Source organism: Ambystoma mexicanum, chromosome 10 (genome assembly GCF_040938575.1).
Source record: "Ambystoma mexicanum isolate Mex_15411 chromosome 10, UKY_AmexF1_1, whole genome shotgun sequence".
In the NCBI taxonomy this organism is placed as follows: Eukaryota; Metazoa; Chordata; class Amphibia; order Caudata; family Ambystomatidae; genus Ambystoma; species Ambystoma mexicanum.
The window spans coordinates 649,953,808-649,973,296 of NC_090932.1; the positions used below are offsets into that span (position 1 = coordinate 649,953,808).

The following is a 19,489-nucleotide window of genomic DNA, read 5'->3' on the forward strand; positions in this document are numbered from 1 at the left end:
AATTTGGGCCTCAAGTCCTACAGGACTGTATAGTAATACCTTTTGGATATTGTACTTGGAAGTTGACTATATCCCGTCTCTCCTTGGACATCAATGCTTGTAAACCTGAACCTTTCACCTCTGGAAACACTGAGCTTGGAGGCCGGCACCAAACCTTTTGAACCTTTTGAACCCATCTTGAAACCAGGGTTTTTTCCGCCTTTCTGCTTTTTCCCTGGAATTAGGGCTAGCCCCCTGGGGTTCCCCGAGGACAGGGTTCCTTCTCTGCCAAGGTGGCCTTATTCTCTGCCAGACCTTATTTACACGAACGGAAGGTTCGAACACCCAAAGACAAGTCTCCTAAGAAGAAGGACCATAGGAAGACGGAAGCTGCTCCTAGGGAGTTCACCTCCGAGGAATCGGGTGAGGAGGAGGGGGAGGAAGATCTGAAGCCTGACAGCTTTAAAGAAAAAACAGGTAAAGCGATAAAACCGAAATTCAAGAAAATGCATACATATGACATAGAAATAATGGCACAAAAAAAACAATGGCGGAAAGACTCATACACATAAAAAATGTGGAATCATCAAGACAAAAAAAGAACTGATACGGAAAAGAAAACAAAAATATAAAAATTGGCAAAAGTCACACAAAGCATTATTACTATAACATGATGCAGAATGCATGCCAAAAGCATTGCTAAATACAAACAGTAGAAACTTATGGGACTTATTAAATGAGAAGCAAACAGCTTCATGTCTTTTAAATCCCATTTCAGAAACTATTTGGATCAATCATTTTGCAAAATTGTTCAACGATTCAGGGTAAATCCTCCCAACAGACAACAAACAAGATGAAGCTGATGTAGCATGGAACATCAAGTTTGACTACGAAGACATGAAGATTTTGATCAAAAAAGCAAGCAATTCACGGGCCCCCGGACGGTTTATCTAACGCAGTGTTGAAGATAGAGCCAGAAAAATGGTCCAAATACTGCAAGATGCTCTTCAAAAGGATTGTCAACCTTGGAAAAATCGCCAAATCATGGAAATCAGGCATTATCATCCCCCTTTTTAAAAAAGGGAATCGCATGGAGCCTAAAAATTATCGTGCAATGGCTTTGTTGGATTGTGTAGGAAAGATATTCGCCTCCCTTTTACTAACACGTCTAAAAAAATTGATCAAAGACACAAATGCTTATGACAAACGCCAATCTGGCTTTGTCGAACAATTAAGTTGCAGCTTAAATCTTTTGCTTTTAGCAATGGTGAAAAAAAGAGCTTTCACAAACAGACAAAAACTGTGTATGGCCAGTATTCACTTGCACCAAGCATTCAATAGTATAAATCGAAAACACCTGTGGGAAAAATTAGAAGCAAAAGGGTGCCCTATGGACCTATTAAAAGCCATAAAAGAATTATATTCCAATACATCAATAAGAATTAAACTGGACCAAAGTGGCAATTTATCAAAGGAAATTATGACAACGAAAGGCCTGAAATAAGGCTGTCCACTGGCATCTACTCTTTTTTTGCTTTTCTATTGAAGATATGCAATACTCTCTTGACAATAAAAGATTTTTTCCGCCAAGAATAAATGGCAGTCCAGTTGGTCTCTTATATTGCGGATGACCTGATCATATTAGATCACACTCAAATTGGCTTACAATGAGCTTTGGCCCAGGTTTAAAAATATGTATTGGATAAGGATTTGGAAATAAATGCAGCAACGTCAGAAATGTTGCTATTTGGCGACAGAAGATGGAAAAGGGGCAAATGTGTTAAATGGAATTTGAACAAGCAAATAAAGCTAAGCAGTGAAATAAGATACTTAGGAGTACAGCTAAGCGGGACAAGGAATGAAGAGCCTTGGAAAAAGATGCTAAAGATCACAATAAAAAAACTAACTGTGCAAGCGAACATCATTAACAAAAGATATGGTAAGTTTTCTCTTCAACCTCTAATTACATTCTACAGACTCAAGGTAATACCAACATTAACATACGGCGGAGAAACTTTTATGAATATTGGAGAAGATTTCTGGAATGCCCTAGAAGGGCTATTGGGGAAAGACATCTTACCAATACCAAAAGCTACTCCAATGATTGTGATCCGCCATGAACTTGGACTGACAGCCTTATATGCGCACATTATATATAATAAGCTCATGCTTTATAGACAGTCAACAAGCAGCATCATACCACCACAGTTTGAAGTGCTAAGTGAGAACAGCAACAGCTTCACAGAGAAGGTAGTAGAGGACTGGAAAAAAGAGTGTGCTCAGATGCTTGAGGATTTGGGTGTTGATGCTAGTACTTTAGCAGAAAATCCAAACTTGGTCAAAAGAATGATTTTGGCTACGAATGGTTCAAAACTGAAACAAAAAGAGCGACATCAAAGACACATACAACTGCGGAGTGATGTCCATAACACCTGAATATCTAAGAAAATTCCCCCATTATAAACAAAGAGACTTATTGCTGCGGCTCAGAATAAATGTTCTACATAATAAAAAAACTATGGGGAGATATAGCAAGGAACCAATATGCACAAAATGTAGACTATGCAAGCAAAAAGAAGAATCTCTAAGCCATTTTATATTATTTTGTACAGAATTGAGAGATGCAAGAAATATATATCTCAGGAGTAACATCGTAGACCTATGTGACCCTGATTCAGAAAAATGGTGGAATTTGATATATGATTTCAGAACACCAAGAATTAATTATGCGACATCTAAATTCTTGGAACAATCATTTAAAGTGTTAGATCACTCTGGAAAGAATGACGAAATTTAGGATTGCTCACAAAGTCGGTAAATTAAGCAAAATCAATCAAAAACCTGCCGGATTGGTTTCCAGTGTTCATTTCCGATTTAGCGAAAATAGCCTATTGTTATTTCAGCTTTATAAGTGTAAATTGATTACTGTTTGGACATGATTTTGGCTATTTCTGTTCACTATGTGTGTTCTTTTAAAATTAATTTGTAGATTGTGAAAGGTTCGTAATAAATCATATACACTTAATAAAAAAATTAATAAAATAAATAAGAAAGAATTAAGCAAAATAACTGGACATGGTCAACAGATAATTTTGGTTTGTTGAGATTTCAACAGATATAGGGCAGCTAATAACAGATGCAAATGGAAAATAGTAAAACATACTTGAAGAATTATATATGTGTATATGGAACACAGGAGAGGGTGTTGATTTAATTACAGTGCCGGAAACATGTTTTGCCATAGCTGTAGTTCCAGCCCCTTTGATGGGGAAATGTCATTGTAAGATTTATTTCGAAAGAAAATATGGGAAGTGATCACTTTCCCATCCCAATCAAAATAGATGAAGACGGGTTACAGGACAATTTTGAAATCTGTAGGGAAATACATTGAAAAAGGGAGTATCGGAGGAATTCCAAAAGGAATGCAGGAACAGAATATCCAATATGTTAGACAAAGACGATGTACATATTTTTAGCACAAATCTTGTGCAACAAATTACAGGAATAGTGGGTATAACAAATACCACAAAGGAAATTAAGAAGCAATAAGGTAGCAATACCATGGTGGACTAAGGATTCTGTTGAAACAATTAAATAAATCAAAAATGGGTAAGGAAGGTCAAAGGAACATTAAAATATGAGGATTTTTTGGAATGTAAAACCAGAAAGCCCCATGCATAGAAGGAAATGAGGACAAGTAAAAGAAAAGGTTGCATATATTCTTTAAGGGATTCCATGAAGCAGCTAACTGTCACAATCACACTAACTGGAAGGAAGAGAGATCGACACTCTCTCCCGAACCACGGAAGCCGAATGAACTCGACCCTCCCACCGTGGTTGGCACAGGCGCCTGATTTAGATAACAGGTCACCACGTGGCAGCCAATGGGGGGAAGAGGGGTTAGGGAGAGGTTGTGGATAGGATGGGGGAATTAGGAACACCGGAAAGAGGGTAGGGAACTCCTAATGTGGATGGGACAGGGGAAGCTCCAGGAAAAAACCCTACTCTGTCTAACATAGAACAAACAGAAATACCACCTGCACTATTAACATTTGCCCGATTCCTAAATAGCACACCTTAATACGTGTACTATACCATGCTCTGACATAAACAACACATAAGCAAGCAATATGATGGAAACACAAAGGGGAAGCTTCCCAGAATGATTAGACAGGCAGCATTAGGAACATACAACACAAAAGCATTTTCCATAGTTCCTTGTACTAGAGAAATGTCTTCACCACAACACAATGTTTGCAAAGGTCACCACATATCTTAGTTTAGCATGTAACATAAGCTTAGCCGACACACTTTGTTTTCCCACTGATTGCATTCAAGAAAATGGCAGCATTACTTATCTCAGGTCTGGGGAGCCCCTCAAGACTTCCCAGACAAATGCTGCTCCGCTGTAAATCACTACTGACATTAGCGTATTACAATGCCCCCACAAGTACTTATCTTAGGTCTGGGGAGCCCCGAAGGACTTCCCAGACGAAGAATGGAGTGCTGTGTCTCTGCCGGCACCTTCACGCCTCTCCTGCTTCTTCCGCACTGTGACCGCGTAGTTCAGGAGTGCTTAACTGGCATCGGTCCTCTTCACGTGCGGTCGCCTGCTTCATGCTGCCGAACGCGGCCGCCTGCCTCCTGCTGCTGAATCAACAATAAGCCACACCTGTACGTTGCCGTTGCCTGCCTTTAAGCTGTTCCTGATTCACTACAGCTGGCAACGCGCACACGGGCCAAACTACAGAAAAGCCCTAAGGATGCTGGGAACTGTAGTTTCCACGTCCTTCCCAGCTCATAATGTCTCAATAGGTGTACTTAATGTAAGCGATATTCAATCAACACTACAGCTAAGTCAATGCCTAGTCTGGGATGCTGAGGAAAACCCTTATTGATGTATTTTTATGTCCAGTTCAGTACTCTGGATGACAACCCTTGTATAACAACCCCCTCTTAGAATCCCCCTGACCTCACTGAGCCAAGAAGTAGGTTTGTTTTGCAAATTAAAAGGTTTATTTGAAAATGTAAACAATAGATATATATATCACTCTTCTATAAATAAATTGATAATGGATATTACACTTGTGAATATGAGCAGTAATCAGCAAGAGGTAACTTATGAATAGAAACAGAAGAATATGGTGGGAAAGAATGCTTTATTTGGTTCAAGGAAATGCAAGGTGGAATAAAATGCAGTACAGAAATAACTTGTTATGATTTTAGCAAAAGGTAATATGATCACTTTTTCTTTTGACAATTCACTCCCCCCCTATGCAATACAAGAAATGGAAAGAGAGCACACAGTCTTCAAGAATCCCAACAAATCACACTTTATAATGCAATACACAGCTCCAGTTCCCCCAGCAAGCTTAGAGAAAACAGGGATGAGTTTTAAACACAGACAAATTACTTTAATGTGCTTTGCAAGGAAGTGAAAAGGTGCTAAAATTGCTTTTAATTCCCTCTAGAGGTTCAGGGTGAGTGAGAGATGCTTGTTGGTATGAGTTCAGGCTCACTTTAGCAATGCTCTATGAGTTATTACCAGGTTGCAAACGGATTTTAATCAAGGAGAGAATGGAGCTGCTATTTTGAGAAGTGGAGAAATTGAGCCAAAATCGCAAATCGCGGTAAATTTTGCGAGTGCGTGAATCGCGATTGCGGAAAAAGTATAAGGAGTAGGAAGTTCGTTGGAAAGCCTAGAATCACAGCTTTAAAATGAAAGTTAAATTTCGTTCCTAGCCCAAACGGTTCAAGAGATACGGACGATTTAATAAAGGTAGATTTTCTGATTTTAAGGTAAAACTCAAAATGACAGGAACATTTGGCAGCGTTAGGATGACAGATGACAGCTCGCAGCTTTAGAATGACAGATGACAGGATTACTAGGAGGCAGTTCTACTTAGGTTAAAATAGTTTGGATTAGATTATTTTAACTAAGAGATTGGGTCTGCACAGTTCTGGCGGATACTCACTCCTAATTTTGAAATGAATTGGCCTCGTCACGGATCTGGTCAACTGGACTGGACTTCGGTTCTCTCTGCTCGGCGGGTCAATCAGGCACCGGTTCTGCTCACAGCGATCTGGATCTCTGGTTCTGCTTACAGCGGTCTGGGTCAGCTCTCTGGATACAGTGGCCTGTGGTTCTCTGGATCTCTGGTCTGGTCTCTGGCAATTGTTCTTGGCAAAAGAATTCAGACAGCTAGCCCGGCTGTGGAATAGTTTGTAAATGATTTTAAGGATGCTGAGGCCTGCTGAGAAGAGTTCTCAGTTTGTGGGTTTAAGCCCTTGCTTTAAGTTCTGAAGTAAATCTCTGGTCTCTGAAGATTGATGGATGTGAAGTCTGGAGTCTCCCGGCAGAGCATCCCACAGAAATTGGAATTCCATCTCTCTACCTGTCCCAGCAGTCTCTTTTTATGTGTTTTGGAAGTGGGTGTGTGCGTGGCATAACTGAGCCTGTCCCTCTCTACTTGTCATTGGCCCAATTCTCCCCTCTCCCATGATTGGGGGAATTGGGTTGTGAGTCAGAGTGATGAGGTCTGTTTATGGGTCAGAGGATCCTCCCCTGGTCAATTTGCCCACAAATCTATATTTGATTCAAATACATATTTCCAAGGTACACAGTTGTTTGACATCACGTACACACATCATATCTTACTAAAGATAGTCCCTGTCCCGACTCTGGCGTTTCTAGGAGCTTGCATTCAAAAATGGCAACTTATTTTCGATTTTAGTGGGTTTTGCAACATTGGTTTTTCATCAAAAATTATACAAAGGTACATTTCCCTTCCACATATATCCCAGTAACTTTCCATGTCTCTAGCTTACATACATTGTCTACAATATTCATAATTAGCGGGGTTTTGCCCCAGAACATGGTACAAATTGGAGTTTGGACTCAAATCGTGAGGGCATTTTTCAAACTAAGACTATCAAAGTTGTATATTCCTGTCATTTGGTTACAATGAGTTATCACTATTTCTATAAAATATATATTTGTTGCAATTCAACTCCCCAAGTGTTTGGGTCCGCCTCCAGAAGTCTGGGTGGGTCAGTGATCACATGTCTCTCCTTGCTGGCAGAGGGCTGTTGACAGGAAACACTCAAAATTAACATACCCCATTCAACAGAAAGAGCCTTTTGTGTGGGCTCCAGCAGGCTGCCTGGAAGTCTCTCCTCAATCAATCAACAGGGTCATGTGATATCCTGCCTCCTGGTGTGGGAATCTCTGAGGTGATAAGAGTTCTCAGCCTCATGACCTCTGGGAACAGCAGGTGGCTAAGATTTTCAATTAACCAACAAGCTTTGAAGTCTCTGCCCCTCTTGCAACTCCTAAATACAGTTTCCCTGTCAGAGTTTAGACCGCTAGCGCCACCTTGGGGAATTTGTCGGTACTGCATCCATTTTTGAGTTGTATTGATTTACTGCATTTCAATAGAGTGGTCTTTTGCTTGAAAGTATAGGACCCTTGCTTAACATTGTTTTGATGGCATCCTTACAGTAGAGTGGTGATGTGGAACCCCCCACAAGAAGGTTGTATCTTTGGAGTGGTCTCGTGCCAACTGCGCAGTTCTATTCTGGCGTGAATGTGGGCGGCGATAGCTCATCCCCACATCCACCCAGTCTATTGATTTAGTTTGTTCTGGGATAGAATAATGGGCGGCAAAAGCTCATCCCCACATCTACCCAGTCTATTGATTCAACATGGGTCAAAACCCTTGACATTAAGCACTCCACACAATTGCCAACCCTGATTCCTGACATTACCTCCTCTTCCAGGGCTCCTCCCAGGACCCGGTTTACCCGGGTTGCGTAAATGAAACTGTTTAACTAACCTGGGAGCATGGACATCTCTAGCTGGTTCCCAAGAACAATCCTCAGGACCGTAACCGTCCCATTGAATCAAATACCATAGTTGTTGATATCTTCTTTTGGAATCCACAATGCTTTTTACTTCGTATTCCATTTGCCCATCTTTCACTATGGCCGGAGGTCTTTTCGTAGTTGTCCCTGGAGCTACGGGTTTAAGCAAAGACACATGGAATACCGGGTGTATAGGTAGAGTCTTAGGCAAACGCAGTTTCATAGCTGTTGATGACACACATGCAATGATTTCATAGGGTCCAATAAATCTAGGCATAAATTTACGAGATCCCACTATAGATAGATTTCTGGTTGATAACCAAACCCTGTCTCCTGCTTTATAATGCAGACTCTCCTGTCTGTGTTTGTCAGCATGTTTTTTATAGGCTTTCTTAGCCTGTTCCAAATTTGTGCGCGTTTTCTGTCCGATCTTGAGAAGCAACTGTTTTTGGTCTTGCAACACTGGTAGATTCTCCACTTCAGGTAAATGTTCTGGTATCATGTTTTGCTCATACCCAAATAAGCATTAATTGGGAGACATACCCAACGAAGCGTGCAGCATATTGTTATATGTAAATTCAGCTAACCAGAGTGCCTGTACCCAAGACTCTCGGCCATCACCTAAATAGCCTCTCAAGTATTGTTCGAGTGTTTGATTGACCTGTTCTGTCTGGCCATCGGTTTGAGGGTGATAACTAGTAGATAGAGCACAATTGATTCCCAACATGCAACAGAAACGCCAAAACCGTGAAGTAAACTGAGGTCCCCTGTCCGAGACAATACTGTGTGGCAAACCATGCAATCTAACCACATGTTGAAGAAACAACTCTGCTAACCTGCCTGCTCCAGGTATTCCTTCACAAGGAATGAAATGTGCTTGCTTGGACAAAAAATCCACCACTACCCAAATAGTGTCAAACTGCTTATCAGGTGAAGATCGGTAATGAAATCCATTGATATGTGAGTCCATACTTTCTCAGGAGTGGGTAATGGTTGTAGTAACCCTCTTTTCTTTACATGATCTGCTTTATTTCTCATACAATTCTGACATTTTAATAGATATTTGCACACATCCTGCCACAATGTAGACCACCAAAAATATTTCTCCAACATAGTTTGCATTTTCCTTTGACCCGTGTGTCCCGCTAATGGAGAATTATGACTCCAGTATAAGGCCTTTTCCTGTACTTCCTTAGTAGGTAATAATAATCGATCTTGATGGTACGGCAACCCCTGCCGCACCTTCCTTGCAGGATGACTGTCCTTCCACTTCTGGAGTTGCAGGGGTGGAAGCGCTCTCTTGACCTCCTCAATTAAGTTTGTTGTAATAGCTCCAATGACTTTCTCTGAGGGAATAATTGCTCTTACTTCACTCACCACACTCTCCAAATTTTGCTCCCTAGACAATGCGTCCGCTTTGCCATTATTCTTTCCCGGCCTGAATGTTACCACAAAATCAAATTCATTGAAATACTGAGACCAGCAGAGTTGTCTGGGACTCAGTTTGTGAGCCATTTTAAAGTATTGCAGATTCTTGTGATCAGTTACCACCACTACCTGATGCTTAGCCCCCAAAGGGTAATGCCTCCACTCTAAGACAGCTGATCGAATAGCTAACAACTCCTTATCCGTGATGGAATAATTCTGTTCACAACCTGATAACTTTCTAGACTAAAATGCCACTGGATGCCATACTCCCTCCTTATCCTTCTGTGACAAAATAGCCCCTACCACCAAATTACTAGCGTCAGTCTCCACCTGGAAGGCTTAACCTGTGTCTGGATGTTTCAACACAGGTGCAGTGGTAAAAACAAGCTTTAATGTCTGAAACGCTTTTTCTGCTTCAGGACCCCAAATGAATGGTGTTGCCTTCTTGAGCAATTACGTAATTGGCGTTACTATGGCTGAGAAATTATTAATAAAATGCCGATAGAAGTTGGCAAATCCTAGAAATGATTGGACGTCCTTGATGCATTGTGGAGACGGCCAATCTGTCAAGGCTTGTACTTTCTTAGCATCCATCACTACGCCCTCTGGAGTGAGTATAAACCCCAGAAACTCCACTTGCCTAGTGTGAAAGGCACATTTCTCCAATTTTACACAGAGCTGATACTTCTGCAACCGCTGAAGCACTCCCCTTTCATGCTGAACATGCTGTTCTGGTGAGACTGAATAAATCAAAATATCATCAATGTATACTATGACAAACACATCAATGAAATCCCTCAAAACTTCTTGCATAAAGAATTGAAATGCCGCAGGAGCATTACATAATCCAAGCGGCATGACCAAATATTCGAATAAACCAAATTTTGTCCGGAATGCCGTCTTACACTCATCCCCCTCCTGTACTCTTATCAAGTGGTATGCCCTTTTAGGTCCAATTTAGTGTAAATCTTTGCCGCCCGCACCTGATCCGGTAATACTGAAATTAGAGGCAATGGAAACCTATTCTTAATGGTTACCTTGTTTAAAGCACGGTAATCAATACAAGTTTGCAATGTCCCGTCTTTTTTCAGTACAAAAGGGAGAGGAGACCAGAGACGTGGAATGTCTGATGAACCCCTTCTCTAGCATTTCATCCAGATACATTCTTAAATGTTTATTCTCTGTTTCTGTCAGGGCGTAGATTCTACTGCAAGGCAACTTCACCCCGCCTCCAATTCAATGACACAATCGTATGGTCGATGGGGCGGTAGTTGCTCTGCCCCACCTTTGTCAAATACCTTTGCAAACTCTCTGTATTGCAAGGGAATTCCTGATTCCACTGCTCCCACCACCTGATCCCTTCCTTCTTGATTAACCAACCAACCCGCGGGTCCTACCTCCGATACCATGTGTTCTTGGCACCTCTGCTCGCAAATTCTACTGTCTGCTTTTCCCAATCAATCCTGGGATTGTGTTGCACTAACCAAGGCATTCCCAAAATCAAACCAAACTGTGGAGCAGCTATCAAATCAAAAGTAATGTCTTCTCTGTGACCTGATGCAAATGTCATCTTCATATTTTGCGTTTGTTGTTTTATAGGACCGGACACTAACGGAGAACCATCCACTGACTGCACCCCTTCCACTCTTTGTTTGTCTTGTAAAGGTAGCCCTAACTGGTGGGCCAATGTAATATCCACAAAATTACCTGTGGCACCTGAATCCACCATAGCCAGTACCACCTGCTTAGTCCAACATAATGTCACCAGAATATACAAATGAGAGGTCTTACTTCCAACTGTATTTGCCACCAATTTGGGGAACCTTGCTTCCTTCGGGCCTGTAACCTGAGTTCCCCCTATGGTCGGCCGAACTCTTTTCCCACCTCCTTCTTGCTTCATTCCCCTCCTATATTCCTCTGCGGAGTATTAGGACAGGTACGGATAGAATGACCTGCCTGTCCACAATACAAACACAATTTATTAAGTTTCCGCTGTTCCTTTTCTGCCTCTGATAAAGGTCCTCTCACACTGCCAATCTGCATTGGTTCCACCTCACTACTCCTTCCTCCTCTACTCCTATCTAATCTCACAAACGGGACTGCTTCCGGTTTCTTCTTGTCTCCCCTTCTCTCATTCATTCTATCATCTAACCTAAGGGCTAGATCTATCATGGCCATACAGGTACCGGGTTGCGGTTCTACTTGCGCAATGGCATCTTTCAGTTCCTCCCGTAGCCCTTGATGACACAGTACCGTCTGTTTTGCCGCTGGCCATTCTGTTTCAATCACTAATCTATTGAACTGTGTCACATATGTAACCCAATCTCGTGATCCCTGTCTTTACCCTAACAACTCTTTGTCTTGGGCCAATGAAACTTCCCTTCTATCAAACAGTCTACCAAATTCTACTAAAAAATTATCCCAATTATATAACAAGGGGTCATCTTTCTGTACCAAAGGCATCGCCCATGCTACTGCATCCACTGTCAAATAGGATATTGCAAAGGCGGTCCTGGCTTGGATGGTTTCAAATGCTGCAGGTTTGCACAAAAAATGGAGTCTACATTGAGTAAGAAAGGTCATGTATTTTCTAGGATCCCCCTAAAAACGTTCTGGTGCTGGCAAAGGTACACTACTCGGGGGTTGAACAATGACTGTAGGATTTCGACTAGCGGAGGTGCCCGCAGTAGTAGATGAACTGGGCCCCTCTAAAGGTGTACCTTGAGCTACCACGCCTTGTACCTGCACTTTCAGTGTGGTAGCTTCCTGCCTAGCATGCGCTAATTCCAACTGAATATCCTGTAAAACCTTTAGCACATCCGCTAAAGGTGGAGGTGTTGTGTCCATTTGACTTGGGTGGTTGTGAGTATCCCTATATGGGGTTGGCTTATTATGTCACAATCACACTAACTGGAAGGAAGAGAGATCAACACTCTCTCCCGAACCATGGAAGCCGAATGAACTCAACCCTCCCACCGTGGTTGGCACAGGCGCCTGATTTAGATAACAGGTCACCACGTGGCGGCCAATGGGGGAAGAGGGGTTAGGGGGAGGTTGTGGATAGGATGGGGGAATTAGGAACACCGGAAAGAGGGTAGGGATCTCCTAATGAGGATGGGACAGAGGAAGCTCCAGGAAAAAACCCTACTCTAACATAGAACAAACAGAAATACCACATGCACTATTAAAATTTGCCTGATTCCTAAATAGCACACCTTAATACGTGTACTGTACCATGCTCTGACATAAACAACACATAAGCAAGCAATATGATGGAAACACAAAGGGGAAGCTTCCCAGAATGATTAAACAGCACACATGGCCCTTCGGGCGGCGTTAGCAACATACAACACAAAAGCGTTTTCCATAGTTCCTTGCACTAGAGAAATGTCTTTGGCCATGTGCAGTACTTTCTACGTCACCCCAACACAATGTTTGCAAAGGTCACCACATATCTTAGTTTAGCATGTAACATAAGCTTAGCTGACACTTTCTTTTCCCACTGATTGCATTCAATAAAATGGCAGCGTTACTTATCTTAGGTCTGGGGAGCCCAGAGGGACTTCCCAGACGAAGAACGGAGTGCTGTGTCTCTGCCGGCACCTTCATGCCCCTCCTGCTTCTTCCGTACCGTGACCGTGTAGTTCAGGAGTGCTTAACTGGCATCGCTCCTCTTCACGCGCGGTCGCCTGCCTCCTGCTGCCGAACGCGGCCCCCTGCCTCCTGCTGCTAAATCAACAATAAGCTACACCTGTGAGTGGCCGTTGCCTGCCTTTAAGCTGTTCCTGATTCACTACAGCTGGCAACGCGCACACGGGCCAAACTACAGAAAAGCCCAAAGGATGCTGGGAACTGTATTTTCCACGTCCTTCCCAGCTCATAATGTCTCAATAGGCGTACTTAAGCACTCCACGCCTTTGCCAACCCTGATTCCTGACACTAACATACAAGAGAATGAGTTTAAACATATCAGGTCAAGGTAAAAATGGGAAAGCAATTGTGTCACTACAGGAAAAGGGGAATGATGCAGAAATACTGATTTAATAAGAATATTTTTCAAATCCACAAATAGTGTTGAAAACGACTAGGAAAACTTGAGAAAATGTATGGTACAATGTAAAAGACAGCGTGCAGAGTGATTGCAAAACAATAAGTAATGGAAGAGTGAGATTAATGTACAATTGACTCTAAGGGGGGTGGATGATGCAATAGAAAAGGAAAACATAAATGTCCAGGAGAGAATGAAATATGGCATTGCTATTTCAGAATGTTTCTGAAAAAATATTAAGGTGTTAGTAGCCTTGTAAAATCGGTTAGGGGATTTAGGAAGGCTGCTAGATACATGGATGATGACAATAATTATTTCAATTTTGAAACGGGAAAAAACTAAATTGACTGCTCTACGTGCAGACCAATAGCGTTAATGGCAATAATGTGCAAAATAATGGAAAAATCAAAGGACAGAGGCTAGCATATTATCTGGAAAAGGGAAATCAGCCAAATGTTTTTCAAAGCGGGTTCAGACAAAACAGAGCTACCATTGTTCAGATTGTAAGAATACAGACAGATGTGAAAGGAGCATTAAGCAATCAAAAAATGGTCAGACCTCTGTCATTGGAAAAGTCTGCAGAATGGTGTGGAGGGAAAGATTATTGTAGAATGTAGACGCTGTGCAAGCTAAAGGAAACGTGTTTTGGTTGATCAGTGATTTTTTACAAGAAAGAAAGTTCAAAGTTAACAGACAAGATAATCTGCCACTAGAGTTTAACATAGGGAATGGAACACTACACTATATTCTTTTTCTCCACCTTTTTTAATCTTTCCAAAAACAAAATCCTAATAGAACAGCCAATTCAGAGGCATACAAAGCTTACACATTTGTATAACATTCTCAAGTATTTAATAGTAAACATTTTGAAAAATGCACATAGTAGGAATCTTTGGAAATGGTGGGATGATCTGCTTTAAAGTTCAAAGAAATCAAAGTGTTCTGAAGTGACTAATGGTTGCTATAAACAGAATGGAAAGAATTCCCATGAAATGGGGATTTAAAATATCAAAGAGCAAAATTGAAATGATGGTATGCATGTGGAAGAGGACAGACAAATGAATTCAGTTAGTAAATCAGCAGATAAAGGATGTGGTATCATTCAAATAATGGATGACATTGAACGAAATGTCAAGTGAGAAGCAACCTATTAAGAGTAGTGACAGGAGTGGAATGGGCAGCAGATAGCAGTTTACTTATTGTGCTTTACTGTTGAATGCTAATGAGTTTCTTAAATTATCAAGGGCAGATCTCAGTGAGTTATAGAATATAATGGAATAGTTAATTTCAAATGTAATTGCAAACAATCATAAAACAAAAACAACATCAATACAACATCAAAGTCAAACACTACTTACAAACATCAATTTCATGTTAAACCCACCTTAAATTCCTAAAACTGACATTGTAATAACAATGTAGTCCAAATCTAAAATAATAATCCATAATAACTAATACAAAACTCCATCATTGTACTTACTATTGTGTTTGTATATATATCACTACAATTTAAGGAAATGTTTACATCAAATCTTATAAAATCAGGTTCAATCTTCAGGGGATCAATCAAAAAGCCTTTTCTCAGACGTGCCTGATTAATAAAATCATTAAATCACCCAAATTATAAACTCATCCTGCATCAAAATAACCTAAAAGCAATTTTGAATTTATAAAAACCTATTTTTTAGGACTGCTATTAGCATTTTCTTACAAAGTAAAGCGTACTCTGGGCAAAAGAAGAGGAAGTGCGCAAATTATTCCAGATCATTTACAAGAAAAGGGCAAGTGCACAACTCAATCCTGAGCCCCTGCCACTTTCCCACTGGTGTGGTTAAAGGGAGAAAGTTGAATCTTAAATTTGCTAGATTTACACAATGGTGAATGAATAAGCAAAAGTAAAGGTATCTCTCAAATGACACCGGGGACCAAATTAGCTAGTGAGCTCTATTACAAGGTTTTGCTAGCTCTGCATTTTCTCTTCGGACTGAAAGCAGGTAATTTAGCAATGGCTTAACCTTCCCCCTACTTGCTGTATCTATCAAATAGAGATGCTTAAACCAATGACTTGTATTTATTATTGCAAGGTTTATTTTTCCATGATGAATCCACCTAAATGTAGTAGCAAGAGCATGTTAAACATATCTGTAATTGATGTCTTTGATAAAGTGGTCTTTGGGTTCAAACAAATAGCAAGCTGCATCAAAACGGGGGCTCTACAGTACTGTTTCTTAATGTAGGCCAGTCCTAATACCGAACTAATAGAAAAAACTGGGTCACTCTGTAGAACAGTCAACAAACTACAACAGAATGTATCTATTCGTTGCAGTGCAAGGCTCTACCCCATAAAGCCCAATGGCACATGCCTTTGCTATATAGACCTTAATCCTAGTTTCCATCGGTTGAATACTTAAATGCTTGGAAAAGTGGAACATTCCTAATATAGCCTGGGTCATCTTAATGGCTTGCATATCATAATGTGCACTACAATGACCACATTAAGAGAAACGTGCTCCTGGGTAATGTAAATGATTCCCCTTGCACTTTTTTGTTACTGCACTTACCCACTCTGAATGTCACATGGCCTAGGAAGATCGCTTTTTGTCTCCCCTGTGCCCCCACCCTAGCCTTGTAGCGCCTTTAAACACTTGTGTATAAGCACATTACAAATAAACAATAAATAAAATGTACTCTCTGAAGGGGACCCATTAACCATAAATACTCTGGATGGATTAAATGCTTTGCCCTTTTTCAGTTTCCTAGCGGACATAAAGCCTCCATAATCATCCAGAAGCTTCTAAAGAGTGCCTTGTGTTTGTGCAAGGAGCCACCATCTTTGTTATAGGCCAGCAAGAGCAGCCTTCTTGTCCCCACCCACAGGACATCAGGTCGTCACTGCTCAAAAATGTTTTACAAGACGTGTGTTTACAATTTAAATTATATCGGCGACCAGACCCTGTCATGGCTCCTTGTGTGCTTGCATTAGAGTTCGGCTAGGGGGAGATGGCATGTAAGGAGGGAAACAAAGCTTGTAGGTGTTGTTTGGCTATTTACCCACCCATTGACTGTCCAACACAGTCTTCAGAGGGTTCATGGCTTTGTTGGGGCTGTGAATATGCTCCTGGTGTAATGAAAATGTTCCTGTTGTAATAGAAAATGCCTAAGCAGGTCTGCCATCAGCCACTTGAATTGTAAGCATTGTGCGTGTCCTTTACTGAAGTCCTGCAAAAAAACAAGCATTGGCAAAGCCAGCAGTTTTGATTTGTTTATAGGCATTAGTGCGGATGCCTTTTAAAGTGTACATGGACACGGGAGAACGTTAAAATGAACTTTATTATATTAAGGTAAGTTGATATCACATAAAGGGCTTATGAATGCTGCCTTTGCCGAACCTTTCTTTCCTTTGTCTCTCCAACCGTCCACTTCTCCTTCTCCACGTTCTTGAATAGAACGTTCTACACAATACTACAGATAGGTGTTTGCCAGACACTGCTATCATATGGCCAGGTACTTGCACCCTTTTACAACTGCTATCATTAATGGCTAGTTAGTACCATTACATCAGTGCCTGTAAAATGCCTTTCGCAGGCCTACACAAAAGCCAAAACTGTTGGCATTGCCAATGCTTGTTATTTATGTGTACCCTTATTGCACAATGCCAGGTTTCAGGGATTCTATTACTCTGTGCAGTTGTATTTAAAAGATTAAAATGATAGGGGCCCATAAATCTCTATTATACTTGTATAAATCTGATTGTATATAGTCTGGCCAGCAGACTTATTTGGCTTTTATGCTGCTATTGTCATAATTACTTCCCATAAGAAAAGATGAGAATCAAGTCCCCACCCAATCCAACAGTCTCACACACTTTATTATTTTTAGAAATTATACTGCTAAAATGTGTTGCCCATTCCAATGCATGAACATTTGTCTCTATTATTAAGTTAAACATGGGATTTTTTTTTCTTGGCCACCAGCAACCAGAAACCCTTATCGTTATTTTTCACCACCTCCAAGAGTTCATCCCAAGGCTCTTGTGCTGTTCCCTGCTTAAAATCAACATGCATTTCTTGGTGGTGCTCTAGGGGCCTCCCAGAGTTGTTTCCTCGTTTCTTTACATTTTTGGTTGAACCATTGTATCTTTTTGTCAGAAAGATTTTAGTCAACCTTTGTGAGATGTTCATTGTTAAATCTTCATAGGCTAAAATTAACAACATTGGAAGTATGCCTTCCTTTAAGCACGTTAAGGTAAATGGAAGAGTTTTCTTGAGACCATGAACATAAAGGCATGGTAAATATACCTTATCCCAATGAATCCTTATCTGGCTCGATGTACAATTTCTGTCTTAGTTGTTACATCCTGCAGCTTCTTTTCCATGTGTACAAACCAATACTAAAAGGTTATCATCACTCTTTTTGCTGTTCAGGACTGGCCTGTCCACTATCCTTTGTCAGTGCAGAACTGTGATCAAGAAATAGCCTATTATAGACCTACCTTGATGCCCTTTAATTGTCTCTCGATAGACAGTCCCAGGGTACAGATCGCAACTGCTTAGGCTGAGGCTTTACTAATATGTACAGAAGCAATGCTACCATCTCCTATAGATGCCATGCAAGTGTTGACAGTGGATTTGAGTTAAGGCAAAATATGCTATATCTCAGATACTGGAGAAAGATGCAATCTCTAAGCGACAGACACACAGTAAAAGAGAGCCTGGGGAAAAAACGGACGTGTGTGAGGAAAACAATTGAGAAAACATGCAGAACATTTGGGTTCCATATGGAAAGAGAAGCACAAAGATTGGTGTTGACCAAGATAAAGGGAATGGAAAACAATATTTAATAAGGCTAGCTAATATGGCAACATGGATTTCCCAAAGTTTTTACTTAGTTTATCAGACAGTACAACAAAGACTAAAGATGACAGACTGAACATTGAAATAAATGTGAAGTACAGTTTAGAGAAATTCTGTGTTTGTAACAAAGGATCCAAGGGTCCAGAATAAAGTAATCTGGGGCTAGTTTACTATATTACAACCCTTGATGCTTGTAAAATGGCAAGGGTGACTGTTATTCTGTCATCATTATTATAGAAGTTATAGGACGCAGCAAGTATGCTACTTTCATACTAATTATGTACTATAACTGCAATTAAATGAGGGAAAGGTGAAAGACAGGATATCATATTTGACAATGTTCAATGGTGCAACAAAGGGACAAGGAAGGGGATTGAAATAGAATTGGGCCTGATAGCTAGACATTCCGACATTGAGGATATTGAGTAATGAAATAGCAGACATAGCTGCAAAAAAGGGAATATACCTTTGTCTGAAGGGGAAATATATAATATAATAAAGAAAGAGAGATTGGTGAGAAATAAGGGAAGAAGTGGTAAAATAGTACAAGTTGAAAGAGAAACATAAAACACTACTCTGATTAAAAGACACAAAATTTAGTAGCTCTCAGATTATCTCCTTCTCAGTTCCCAGCAGGCTGAATCAACATTTACATAAAATAGGCAAACATGAAACGGAGAATGGGGACAGTGCAGAGAACTGGAAACTATCCAACACTATCTACTGAAATTCTGATTAGAGTATGAAAATCAAAGAATAATGTTTATAGAAGATTTAAAGTGATTGGAAATTGAAGCTGCAACAATGGTGAATATATGGAAAGAGGCAATTAGGGATAAACAAAATAGGAAGAATCAGATTATTTTAAATTACAGTTATAGCACAGATAAATCGGAAATATACACTGGTGGACTGGAATACCAAGTAGCAGTCACATTGTAAATCTGTTGGAGGGAAGTCGCCCCAACAAAATCTTAAGAAGAAGGAGTAAGGTGCAGCCTGCCACTGACATGACGTTGAGTCTTCATCCGCTAGTGTTACATCGTGCCGGGCACACTGGGCGGAGCATCCCTCTGCACATTCAACATGATTGCTGGATGTTTATGTTTGCGCAGGTTTTTATCATGAATCTATTTTTCCGCTCCAGAAACTCTGATATTCTATAAACATGTCTTGCAGAGATCAGTCGGAAGGAAATACTGTATCTGTTAATGGTAGTCTCCCTTTAAGTCAGTGCTGGCCTTTACTAAGTTTGTGAAATCGCAAAATATTAATTACAAAAAATAGCCTCATACATACACCCTTGTCCAAAATGCTA

The 19,489-nt window shown here is 40.7% G+C and overlaps 1 protein-coding gene across 1 annotated transcript in view; it reads left to right on the top strand.

Annotated features, from left to right (window-relative positions):
• ANKMY1 (ankyrin repeat and MYND domain containing 1) overlaps positions 1 to 19,489 on the top strand; it is a 674,408-nt gene that overhangs the window by 538,796 nt on the left and 116,123 nt on the right. The gene's annotated exons all lie outside the window — the stretch shown is intronic.